This window comes from Toxorhynchites rutilus, chromosome 3, assembly GCF_029784135.1.
Source record: "Toxorhynchites rutilus septentrionalis strain SRP chromosome 3, ASM2978413v1, whole genome shotgun sequence".
In the NCBI taxonomy this organism is placed as follows: Eukaryota; Metazoa; Arthropoda; class Insecta; order Diptera; family Culicidae; genus Toxorhynchites; species Toxorhynchites rutilus.
In genome coordinates this window covers 209,522,181-209,535,599 of record NC_073746.1, presented here as the reverse complement: position 1 = coordinate 209,535,599, position 13,419 = coordinate 209,522,181, and the positions used below count along the sequence as shown (strand labels likewise).

Here is a 13,419-nt window from a genome sequence, read left to right as displayed (position 1 = left end):
GAAGGCAAACTAGAGGGGAATGAACTCTCTGAGCTCGGAACTTTCGGCGACTGAGCAATAATCGATTGCGGGCGCATACAATATTGGATACGGAAATATCCTACTGATGGGGAATAATAATCTTCAGGAGCTATTCTGTTAATTGCGATTGATTGAAAAATCACAAAACCAAATGTATTTGGTCACAGTGTTACATTGATAGAAAACATTAAAATAAACTCTTTCACATGAATGTATTTTTAAATTCCCAGAGAATTGGCAGATTATTTTCAGTAACGATTAAATATTTCCACATTTTCCTCGATAGTGGAAGCCCACCATTGGTTAATGCTAACTCGATAACCATCTGTTAATAGCACTTGATTGAAACATATTTGGTCACAGTGTTACATGGATAGAAAACATTCAAATAAACTCTTTCACATGAATGTATTTTGACGTGGGACTACGTCTAACCGGAATATATGGGGGTAAAATGAAAACATAAACACTGAACATGCAGGAAAAAATGCAAGATTTCGAATGTTTATAACTCGAACATTTTCTACTGGATTGGAAAGATGTTTGCATCAATTGATAGGGAATATTTCTACGCATCTATCGCAATTAATGAAATGTTATTTTTCATTAGATAAATAATTGAATAACTGTAAAATGTTAAGTGTTATCTAAACGCCCTAACTACCTCGTTTTGATTGGACCGCTTTACGGTTTCCCCAACACAGACTTCGAAACCAAGCAGCCTTGGGGAAATCGGAATTGCAAATGCATGAAAGTAGGGGGAGCTGTTGTTTCCACCGAAATGTGTTTCCCTAACACAGACTTCAAATCCAAGGAGCGTGAGGAAGTTGGCATTGCAAATTCATGCAAGTCGGGGTCATTTTTGTTCCGACTGAAATGTATTTCCCTAACACAGACTTCAAATCCATGGAGCGAGGGGAAATTGGCTTTGCCAATACATGCAAGTCGGGGGCATTTTTGTTCCGAATAAAATATGTTTCCTCAATACAGGCTTCAGAACCAAGGTGTCTAGGGAAATTGGGATTGCAAATTCATGCAGATCGGGAGTATTTTTGTTCCGACTGAAATCTGTTTACCTATAAAGACTTCTAAACCAAGGTGTCTGGGGAAATCGGCATTGCAAATACATGCAAACTGCGAGTACATTTGTACTTGCTTGCCTTTGTGCAGACTAGAGCGCGTTTTCCTAACACGGTCTTCTAAACTTAGGTACCTGGTAAAATCGTGCAGACACTAGAGACATGACATTCGTTCAAACTTTTTACTCACAACGCAAATATATTGAATTCGGAAATTGTTTAAATTAATCAAAAATTTGATCAATACAAACAAATGATTATTAAGCTAAGATAGTCCCACGTCAACCTTGCGATTATATCATAGATATAACCCACCGATTTTTTTTAAATTCCCAGAGGAACTGGCAGATTATTTTCCGGATCTTTCTCAATGCTGAATGGCATCCAAACGGAAAGAATTCCGCGCGTGTATGTGTGTATGTGTGTGTGTGTGTGTGTGTGTGTGTAGCGGCTGCTTCGAGATCTTCCCGGGGAACCGTTTGTGGCATCACTCTCCTCCTGATGGATTCCCCTCTGGCCTAAGGTGCACAAACAGGCTCTTGGTGACACCGTTCATTCGCGCTTTCATGAAAAACGAAGAGCTTCACCACAACAGCGACAACATGCTCCAATCGCTGTTCAATTAGAACTGAGTGGATTTCCAAGCGGCGCTCGCTTATATACCGATTGGTGATTTCAATAGCCTGTTTTGAAAGCAATTTTAAGACTATTGAAACAAGTTTTTGGATCAGAAAGTCACAAGTATAGAACGCGTAGACATTTTATCTTTCGAATGAAGTGTTTATCATACCATTTCGTTCAGTTGTTTAGGAGCTATTAACGCTCAAAATCTCGGTCTCCGGCGTAACGCTTTCGTTTTCGAAACTTTGATTTTACACCCCGGTATAGAGATGAAAGACGTAGTCCTACGTCAAAAAAAATAATTTTTTATATGTGTGGTTGAAAAAATTCTCATTTTTTATTTAACACCCGTTAGGCCTTTCCTCAAGCATGGGCGACAACTTTTGTTTATACTGAGTACCGTTATGGATTATTCATAGATGCACCATTTGGATTCGTTAACGGATTCACTAGACATTAAAATTCATTTAACAAATGTATTTAATCGCAAATCGTATCAGAAGTACAAAATCCTACGCGACTCTCAGAACGAATGATTCGTAACTTTCGTTTTCATGCGTTTGTAGGTACAGATATTGTAAGGAGTGATGAAACTAACACATATTCATACGCATTTCACAAACACATACAGGCACTCTTCACCCACAAACTCATGAAAACGAAAGTTACGAATCATTCGTTCTGAGAGTCGCGTAGGATTTTGTACTTCTGATACGATTTGCGATTAAATACATTTGTTAAATGAATTTTAATGTCTAGGAATTTAAAAAAGACGGGTGGGTAATGTCGGGGACATAACCAGAGTGACGTAGGACTATACAAAGGGGACAGCTTTTGTTAAATATATATTTTAAATATATTGTTTTATTTTCTTCTCCTACGTGAATACCTACCTATCTACCTGAAAAATGGATTAGTTTACTGTTTACTCTTTATGAATATGTTGATGGTTCTGAAAAGAACCTTTGGTGTTATGTTTTTGTTATCACTCGATATTCCCATCTTGTTCGGTTAAACCTTCCTGTTTAGCTATTGCGTTTGCCACTCGCCACAGCTTTCACAGTTGGAAAATTTCTTTCCATCCAGCTTGTGACATATTGTTCAGTAAATTACATTTAATGCGACGTGCCGGAGAAACACTTTGCCACTCACTGAAACTAATTGTTGCCTTGATGAGCGCCGATCCGAAGCTGCTCTGTTCTTGATGCGGGTTTTCTGATTGTCGTGAGCAGCTTTGCAAGCCAACTCGAGCACTCCGACGGCCGAAACTCTATAATCGCTGTTAGGTATACTGGTGCTCCGGCACCAATCCGTTCGGCCTAGTTACCCTTGCGGAGCAATCAGTGAATGCGACCAACAGGGAACTGGAGACCTGCACGGTTCGAGTGAGACTTTGCCTTTCCCTTAACTTTTCCTCCTTTGTTACGTCCACGATGCCGATGCCATACAACCACACGGGTTTACGGTTTGAAAGAAAATAAGATAATTTTTGGGGTCCGCGTGTTTTATACTCTAGCGGTACACACTCACAGGATAGAGACAAATCGGCAGACTCAGCCAAAGAGGCGAGTCCAACGAGACGAACGAATGAGCGTTAAAAGGGAGAGATGGCAATAAAACACATTCATTACGATTTGTTCGCTCGTTCACATGCAGGCTAAAAAGGGTCCTTTTCAGGTTCACAAAATTATCTTCAATCTAAAGAGTTTATTGTTTTGTTATCACTCGATATCCCCATCTTGTTCGGCTAAACCTTTCTGTTTAGCGATTGCATTTGCCACTCGCCACAGCTTTCACAGTTGGAAAATTTCTTCCCATCCAGCTTGTGACATATTTTACAGTAAATTACATTCAATAGCACGTTGCATTACCACCACTCAGTATCGGATTGGAGGTAATTTTAACCTGTAATTGAACATTTGCGATGACAGTGGTACAGTGTCAACTTTCAATGTGGGGTCATAATTTGGACCCCGAACTCTATGTTTACAAAAATGTCCAAATAAATATGTCGCATTACAGGTCCGTCCAATTAGCTAAATGTAGAGATAAGTGTAAATTACTGTACTTTCAATCTAGAAGCAATTTAAGAATTGGTGAAAATCAATAAGCTCAGAACAACTGCCAAATTCACATACTCATCATATCCTGGCAAACAAATTATGAAAAAATCAATTTGTGTTTTATTATTATTTTGGATATTGTTTTAGAAAGCATTGAACTGTATTTCCTAAACTCTTTTTTGGAAGGTTTAATGGCCCTGAAAAGCGCCTTGTTTTATGGAATGGTTCCAATTTAGGAAACTTAGTACTCGTGGTTTTGAAAAAAACCATTTCGAACGCCCTCGATGCCGCCTTGTTCTGGATTTGCCACCAAAGCAGTTTGTATAAAGAACAAACTTTTTTCTTCTGCTACCTGATGCCGTTTTGCGATTGCGTTTGCCATTCGCCACTCGCTGCAACTGCCTGTTGTCTTGATGTCCACCGAACCGAATGTGTTCTGTTCCGAATGCGGGTTTTCTTATCGTCGCGAGCAGCTTTGCCAGCTAACTCGATCACTTCGGCGGTCGAAACTATATATCGCCGGCTAGGTGGACTGGTGCACTGGTACTAACGCGCTCGGCCTAGCTACCCTTGCGGGGAACTCCAGATCAACACGGTTTGAGCGGGATTTTGCCTTTCCCTTCACTTTTCCTCCTTTACCATGTCCAGACATGGCTGCTTGGGTTGATTTGTTGATGTGTTGTGATGCGAACCGATGTGGTGTACGGTTTGAATGAGAATGATCGTTACGGCAGCGGAGCGGGGATTTTTAAGCTGACTGGCTGGCTCGAGAATTACGCATGTGTGAGACTGCGACCAATGTTTCGTTCATTTTTTTCTTTTTCCTTTCCAATCGTGCTTCATTCTATTTCGCTGCTGCTCTGGTTACCCGTTTTGGTCGGTACGATTTGAGGAGCACAAAATGGACCAATCAAAAATGGGCACATAGTGCATTTGGACAATGCTTGATATTTCACAATTATTCAATTATTTATCTCAAGAAAAATAAAATGTTATTCGTTATGATAGATGCGTAGATATATTTCCTATCAATTGATGCAAAAACCTTTGCGATCTATTGAGAAATTCTCGAGTTATAAGCGTTCCAAATCTTGCATTTTTTCCTACTTGTTCAGTGCCTAGATTTCCATTTCACCCCCTATATCTTCCGGTTAGACGTAGTCCTACGTCAAAATACATTCATGTGAAAGAGTTTATTTTAATGTTTTCTATCAATGTAACACTGTGACCAAATACATTTGGTTTTGTGATTTTTCAATCAATCGCAATTAACAGAATAGCTCCTGAAGATTATTCTTCCCCATCAGTAGGATATTTCCGTATCCAATATTGTATGCGCCCGCAATCGATTATTGCTCAGTCGCCGAAAGTTCCGAGCTCAGAGAGTTCAGTCCCCTCTAGTTTGCCTTCCAAATTGCCATCATAAACCACGCCTTCTCTCGATTCAATCACGCACAAAATCATACTTAAGCGATATTCTGGTGGTGAGATGCATTCATTTTTCGTGAGGACATCGACAAGACAACATCGTTGCTGAGGGTGCTGGACAGCGAAGGATCGAGATCTGCCCTGAAACGCAAGCAGTTTGTTTGAACCTGTGAGGGAGCACAGAGAAGCCGATCGAGAAGAGAAGGTGACCATCGAAGCAGCTGCTTCACACACACATACACGCACGGAATTCTTTCCGTTTGGATGCCATTCAGCATCGAGAAAGATCCGGAAAATAATCTGCCAGTTCCTCTGGGAATTTAAAAATACATTCATGTGACAGAGTTTATTTGAATGTTTTCTATCCATGTAACACTGTGACCACATATTTTTCAATCAAGTGCTATTAACAGATGGTTATCGAGTTAGCATTAACCACTGGTGAGCTTCCAGTATCGAGGAAAATGTGGTAATATCTAATCGTTACTGAAAATAATCTGCTAGTTCCTCTGGGAATTTAAAATTACATTCATGTGAAAGAGTTTATTTTAATGTTTTCTATCCATGTAACACTGTGACCAAATACATTTGGTTTTGTGATTTTTCAATCAATCGCAATTAACAGGATAGCTTCTGAAGATTATTCTTCCCCATCAGTAGGATATTTCCGTATCCAATATTGGATGCATAAAACCTTGTGCCTCCAACGTAACGCTCTCGTTTTCGAAGAGCCCCAAATATTCATTCATTCAGAATGAATTCAGATTCAACTTCAAACAAATGATCTCTAAATCAACGATAGTCCTACGTCACCCTTGCGGTTATACCATGGATATAACCCACTTTCTGTTTTTTTTCATCGATTTCAGTATTTTTTATTAATAACATAATGTATTTTCTTCAAAAAAATGTCAGTGAATGTTTGAGTAAGGGCCGTGGTCTGCTGTTCGACGCAAATTTGACGCCTTGTCCGGCCAGAAGATGTACTTCCTATCCGCGTGATGCTCGTTCAGGAACGGCAGCAGGATTTTATCGAGGCACTCTTCTCGATAGATTTGTTGGTTGATTGCCAGACTGCTCGGCTTAAACCATGGCTTTGAAATGCCCCGGTCGGAAATGGCGATGTACAACATAACCTTTTTTCAAACTTGTGCTTGAACTTGTATTTCACTTCAGGCGGTGTGGATGACTTGTCGCTGGAGTAGTAATTATCATTTCCTAGAATATGCGTTTTGGACAGGGGAAAATAGCTTTCGTCGTCCAGAACGAAAGACGTCCCGCGGTATTTTTGGTCATCCACCGACACTGTGATTTAACCGTCTCAATCTGCTCCTCCGTGAACTCCGGCGACCTCGTCTTCTTCCTGCAGACGATTCCTTCCATTTTGAGGGTCCGATGGATCAATACATGGGAGCAGCCATATTTCCGACCGGCGTCACGCAGGCTGGTTGCGTCTTTGTTGTCAAACAGCTTCTTTAACAATGTCTTCCTCTGCTTCGTCATTATCGTCACCGGACGACCACTTCCGACCTTCCGCTCTACGTTCAGGGAACCCAGGATACGATATACCGTACTGATAGGTATATTTTCTTCCTTAAAATGTGCCACCGTGAACTTTTTTCCTTGCTGGAAATGCGTTTCGTAGAACCGTACAATGCGTTCGCGGAGCACGTGCTGTTTCGACGCCATCTTTGCTTTGACTAAATTCAAACTAGCAAAACCAAACACGCCTACTTTTTCTAGGGAGCCCAAAGAGCAATTTTCTTAAAGAAAGAAAATTTTACGCTCTTTATTTGAGTTACTGAAAGGTATTGAAAAAATTCTCATTTTTTATTTAACACCCGTTGATAGTAAACATGTATTGAGCAAAGAGCATTGTTCTGTATGTTTGAACAGAATGATAAAAGACGGAAGACGCCGAACTACTCATTTTTTTAATACATGCGAACACCTGAACTGCATTTTGGGAACTGTTTCTGAAGATATCATACGAATTATAGCTTATATTTTTTATGTGAAAATAATACATTAAAACACTTTGTTCAATAACTACTTATCTGAAGTTTACATAAAAATAAATAATAGTTGTTCATCTTTCATAATTTCACATAATCTCATAATCTTATACATCACTGCTTTTTCAAGTAAAAATAATTCCGACCGCAAAGGGTTAAGATATGAAGTTTGACAAAGTTATTGGAAAATCTATTAGCTTCTTCTTGAATGGCACTAACGTTCCCAGTGTAACTTTTGACTTCTCAACAAAGGTATTCAATTGCGTCATTTTCATTAGTAGTACTTAGTTGAGATTTCTATACACGAATGTATTCTGATGTGGCAAGTGCTAGAATACGCGAAATGTATCTCTTTGGCGAAAAATTTTACAGTAAATCCCGAAGTTTCATGCAATTTAAAGACCTTTGAAAATGAAAAAAAATTCTTCAAAATTACGATTACCTGTGATTTTTCAGTTTTCAAAAAACAGTTTTCAAAAAATTTTGATGTGTGCGACATATTTACTAGTACGATTGGGTATAGGGTATTTTATCATGCTGTAGCATGGTACACGAATTCAGATATGCCGGCCCCTTGATTCTCAAAGCTTCGGAACTGCTTCTTTTTGGGCAACTTCCCACAAGAGGCATTTGGAGGGTTCCACTAAGTGCTTAGACGTCGATAGAACTGGGATGACAAAAATCATTCCATTCTAGCGACGCGGCACTCAGTATTTTCTTCTTTGTTTTGGAACATGTCTTTTGTGCGAACGTTGAGCTGCATCTTCACCCAAAGGGTGAGTGAAAGAGCTGTTCCTGTTTCAGGTTTGAAACTCTGCAAAAGAGCAGGTGCTTTGTCCCCAAATATGGGTTGGACTGAAGGTCCGGTAAGATCATGCATTAGGGATTAAAGGTGGATGACCTTAATGATTGAGGCAATTGTTGCGCGCGATAATTGGCTTTAGAAACGTTATTTACTCTCGCACTTTTGTTGCAATTACATAACTACGACAAAATTGATCTCGCGCCTGACTGATCTGAGGAATTTGAAATTCTAATCAGTCACTTTGTCCTGGATCGTGGAAGAGGCAGGTTTTGGCTAGCTTAGGTTAGTGAGTCGCGGTTATAACTGAGAAAGCCAGTTTTAGGATCTTTTTTTTATAAAATGAATTTATTTTTCCCTAGATAGGAAAGTAGTGGCTCAATTAGTGACTCAAACGGTAGGAAGAGTGGGAGTGTATCGTGCTAAGGTGGATAAAAATCTCAGGTAAAACGTGCTTGATTTAACCGGTGATACCATGTGTGTTAACGTTCCACGTGGGTGGATATATGTACACTCCCTTTTAACAGTTGCAGCCGATTCCCGACACGCCGGACACTAGCTAGAGCCGATCCTGACCCCGCGGTACAGCGACAAGGAGCCAGCAGTACCACCTGCTGAAGGGCGCGAAGCGCTGGCAGGGAGAGCAGCATCGACGACCAACTTTAAGCAGGAACAAGCCCCTGCTGATCCAGGCGACCAAAACAACGACGAACGTGAGAGGAAGCCCTGCTGATAGTTCAACAGCATCCCTCAGCGTAGAAATTGTATTTGTACAGCGTACTCTAAAAGGTCGTGACTGCAACGAAGGCGGCCGAAAAAACAAGAAGTGGGTTATATCTGTGATATAACCGCAAGGTAGACGTAGGACTACCGTTGGCCCGGTAATCATTTATTTGAAATTACATCTGAATCAACTCTAAATGAATGAATGAATGAATATTTTAAAAGATTGCTGATTTTCTTATTAGTGCGTGGGTGGATGAGTATAAGTATGAAATTGTTATGAACATAAAATTCAACTCTTTCGAACTTGTTGGTGGCCCCGAAACGAACCGATAGAATTTGAGTGGCCTTGTAAAAGCAACTGAAGATGTTTGATACATGATTCATGTTTGTATTCGTGAGAATAACACGATATTTTTCATGATCACTCCATGCGCAGAAAAGAAACTGAGGGCGCCATTTCACGGTGAAAACGAAATAAAGTCTATCCTTGCATAACCTTGTATAAATTCATTTCGTTTTAATCGTGATGTGGCAATTTTTCATGACTGTTCCATGCGGAAGCAGAACAGAAACTGATGCTATTGGATTGCATCACGGGAACACCAAGTCGAATGCGTAAATGGGTGCTTCCTTTGCTCGTACGTATTCACACGCAAATAATTTTTCATGACTGTTCCATGCGAAAGCAGAACAGAAACTGATACGAGTAAAAGTACTCACGCCTTGCATGTGTCCGCTATGGTTTCCCAAACACTAATGCAAGCGAGCAAAACAAATCAAAGCTTGCATGTATTCGCTATGACGGTTTCTCCAGGTGCCTAGATTTTGCGTCCGTGTTCGGGAACATATTGCGATTACCAATAATGATCAACGAGCTAGATTGTTATGATTTCAATAGATTGCTCTCAAAGCAATTTTTAAGCTATTGAAACGATTTTTTGGACCAATAAGTGACAATCATATAACTCGTAATACCACTCCATTCAGCCGGTAAAGAGGTATTAACGTTCAAAATCTTGCAGTCCAGCGTCACTTTCTCGTTTTCGAAACTTTGAACTTACACCCCGGTACAGAAATAAAAGACGTAGGACTACCGTCAAAATTCGTGTAGTTTATGGACCCGATACTGTAACGATTCGCAAAGCACAGCGTTGGTTTGATCGATTTCGTTATGGTGTAGTGGCTGTCGAAGATACACCCCGTACTGGTAGGCCAATCGTCGTGGAAACCTATAAAATCGTTGAAATCATCCAAGTAGACCGGCATGTGAGCACACGGTTGATTGGCCAGGAATTGGGTATAGACCATAAAACCGTTTGGAACCATTTGCAGAAGATTGGATTCCAAAAAAGCTGGCTGTATGGGTGCCACACGAGTTGACGCAAAAAATCTTTTAGACCGAATCAACGCCTGCGATGCACTGCTGAAGTGGATCACGTACGACAAACTAAAGTGAAGAAAGTCGTGGTCGAAGCGCCATGAGCCGGCCCGAACCATCGCCAAGCCCTGATTGACGGCCAGGAAGGTTTTGCTGTGTGTTTGGTGGGATTGGAAGGGAATCATCCACTATGAGCTGCTCAACTATGGCCAGACCCTCTACTCGGCTCTGCTGTGAGCAGCTTGACCGTTTGAAGCAGGCGATTGACCAGAAGCGGCCAGAAATGATCAATAGGAATTGTGTTGTTATCCACCAGGACAACGCTCGGCCTCACATATCTTTGATGACCCGCCAAAAGCTTCGGGAGCTCGGATGTAATGTCCTATTGCACCCACCGTATAGTCCGGAACTGGCTCTAAGTGATTATCATCTCTTCCGGTCCATGCAAAACACTCTTGGTGATACTAAGTTGGCCTCAAAAGAGGCTTGCGAAAACTGGCTGTCTGAGTTTTTTTTTGCAAATAAGGAGGGGGGTTTTATAAGGGGGGATAATGAAGTTGCCTCCTAAATGGCAACAAGTTTGCGAACAAAGCGGCGCATATTTGACTTAAACTGGATAATTTTAAGTATGTTAAATAAAGCGTCAAATTTCGATCAGAAATACGACATTTCTTTTCCCCAACCCTATAGTACCGGTGATTAACCATGAATGGGAATATCTGAAAATGAGTGTGTGATATATGACGAAATAAAGTAAACGCGAGCACCTGAGAAAATGAGTATGGATGGATATTATTAGTAAAGAGAGGATTTAGGTAGATATAATGAGCCAAATACTGATAGGAGTAGTATGAATAGAGAGAAATGAGAAGAGTGATTGATTAATTAAGATGAAGAACACATTTAAAGGGGAAACAAATTGAGGATAAAGTGATAGGATTAGAAGAAGGAAGAGAGAACTGTTTAAGATTTGTAAATAAAATGTAACGGAAAGTGATTGAACTAGAACGGAAAATTAAAAATCGATACGATTTTTATTTGATGAATTTGAGGTTGTTTATTTTTCTTGTTTTGTTGAGCATTCTGAAGCGGGTTTTGTGAAGGGACCCGAGTAGCGAGCCTTGCTTTCCCCGTTGGTTTTTTTTGGGTTGATGATTTCGTTGGTTCCGGTTTCCCAAGCGAGAAAGGAAAACGGAGACCGTTGGAATTATTACCTGTAATGATAACGCAGGCAAAAGTGGGATAATTTTTGTTGATCTGAGGTCGATTGTTGCTAGCAACAATTGCCACAGCAATTAGAGTTCGTTTCCCAAAGTGCCTGGGACGGTCGAACCTGAAACCTCTCTGTGTTTGGGGGTACAAAGGAAAAACCTGCCCTTCGGCAGAGCCTCAGCCGGGCACAGAAACAGTGGTGAACGGCTTCCTTCGGGAGTGGCTCCCCCATTCATTCAGACCCGACCGTCTCGGGTTACAATGCAAATCAACATTTCGCAGGAAGTCCCGTATGAGAAATCTAGATTACCATTCTCATTGGTACCCTAATCCATACATTTTGCTTCGATTCCGGAAAACGACCCAGAGATTCGAAATTCCAATTACGATTCTAGGTGAATAGGTATGAGCTAGACCATACATACATGTACCTACTACAGGTAGGACTCGATTATATATAGTCGACCATTTTTTTTCAACAATTATTTTCAAATCCTACACATAATCGAATCTCAAGAAAACAATTTTTTCATTAATGTATGAATGTCAAACATTAATATAAAAATAGCTTTTTTGTGATTCGATTATGTATTGGATTCGAAAATTAACGTTGGAAGTGAAATTGCGATTATATATAATCGAGTCCGACCTGTATTTCAATAATGATTAAAACAAATTTGGCAAAGAAAACACGCATAAATCTATCTCTTCTAGCGTGATATGTGCGAGTGGCTACTTTGCCCCTCCACAGGTGACCACTTCACCTCCTCATTAAAAAAAATGTTCGATTTTTCAACCTTTTTTCTAATCCTTAGGGTGACCACATTCCCCCCAATTTCCCTATATCATTATCTAAATAGAATGTTTCGAAGGATTGTTTTCGACTTTCAAAAGTAGTGAAAACAAAATCTGCACGGTGTGATACGAATTCGAGTTTGAGTAACTGTAGTTCGTTCGTTTTTCCCTATAATTAATTCTTACGCTTCTCGCCTGATCAAGTATAATTTAAAACAGTGCTACAAAACAGGATAAATGGAAAATGTTTTTTTTTATTTTGTTCCTTGAATAGAAAATGCACTCATGTTTAGATACTGCTAATTATTTATTTGGTTCTGTAATATTGATTATGGTGACCCTGCTGAAAAAAATGCATAATCATGTAAGTAATGCATAATCATGTAATATATTTAGAAATTTTGAACAACATTGAACACTTTCATTTGAAAAAATGAGACTGCATCAATATTCTCTTTTATATGTTTTTTTTTGCGATTTTGTATAGAATCTATGACATGTGTATGGTTCGCTAGAGCGCATGTTCAACTTCAGCCAAAATCGATATTTTCAGTAAACGAACTGCGAAGCCACCATTTTCGTGAGGACTGTACTAGTGATAACATCGTGTTTGCTGGTTAGATTCAAGTTGAAGGTTTATTCAAGGAAAGTATAAAAACGGAAGGGTTCTTATCTTCGCAAATCATGTCTCATATAAATTAACTAATTATTTTTTTCAGAATTTTAAAAACATAATTCTTAATCTTTATAATTGAAATGGTATTCTTCCTAGTGTATGAGAATTTGCGTGCCAGTGTGTTGTATCGATTTTTTGTTTCATAACCTTGCCATTTTATTCCGCCATGATTCTAATAACATGTATTTTCATCTACTTGCAAACAAATAGCAAAGTTCTTTTGCCTGCTGGCTACCGCTGCAGAAACGCATCCATATGGATGAAACCGGATGGACAATTCTGCGCATTCTTTCGCAAAGAAACAATGATGAGATTGCGAAGGAATTCGTGAAACTCAAGTCGGAGGCACGGCAGGAGATAGCGTCTCAGGGCTAGAAAAGTTAAACACATGTGTTGCGTGGACCGAATCGTTGAAAATGAATTGTATTATTAATAAATCATTATTATATTGCTATTATTACAATATTATCATTATCACATATTATAGTTTTGTTTCATTGTAATACTTTTTTGTAAATAATCATCGATATCTATGAAAATTTGTTAAACTGTGGTTTTATTTTTGCCATATGGAACCATTATTTTGGATGACAACATATCTAG

The 13,419-nt window shown here is 39.6% G+C and overlaps 1 long non-coding RNA gene across 1 annotated transcript; it reads left to right on the top strand.

The window, feature by feature from the left end:
- Positions 1-12,205: 12,205 nt before the first annotated feature.
- LOC129778365 (uncharacterized) lies at positions 12,206-13,364 on the top strand. Its single transcript, XR_008743427.1, has 3 exons — positions 12,206-12,343; positions 12,415-12,504; positions 12,628-13,364. It is a non-coding gene; the product is annotated as an uncharacterized LOC129778365 (long non-coding RNA).
- The last annotated feature ends 55 nt before the right edge of the window (positions 13,365-13,419 follow it).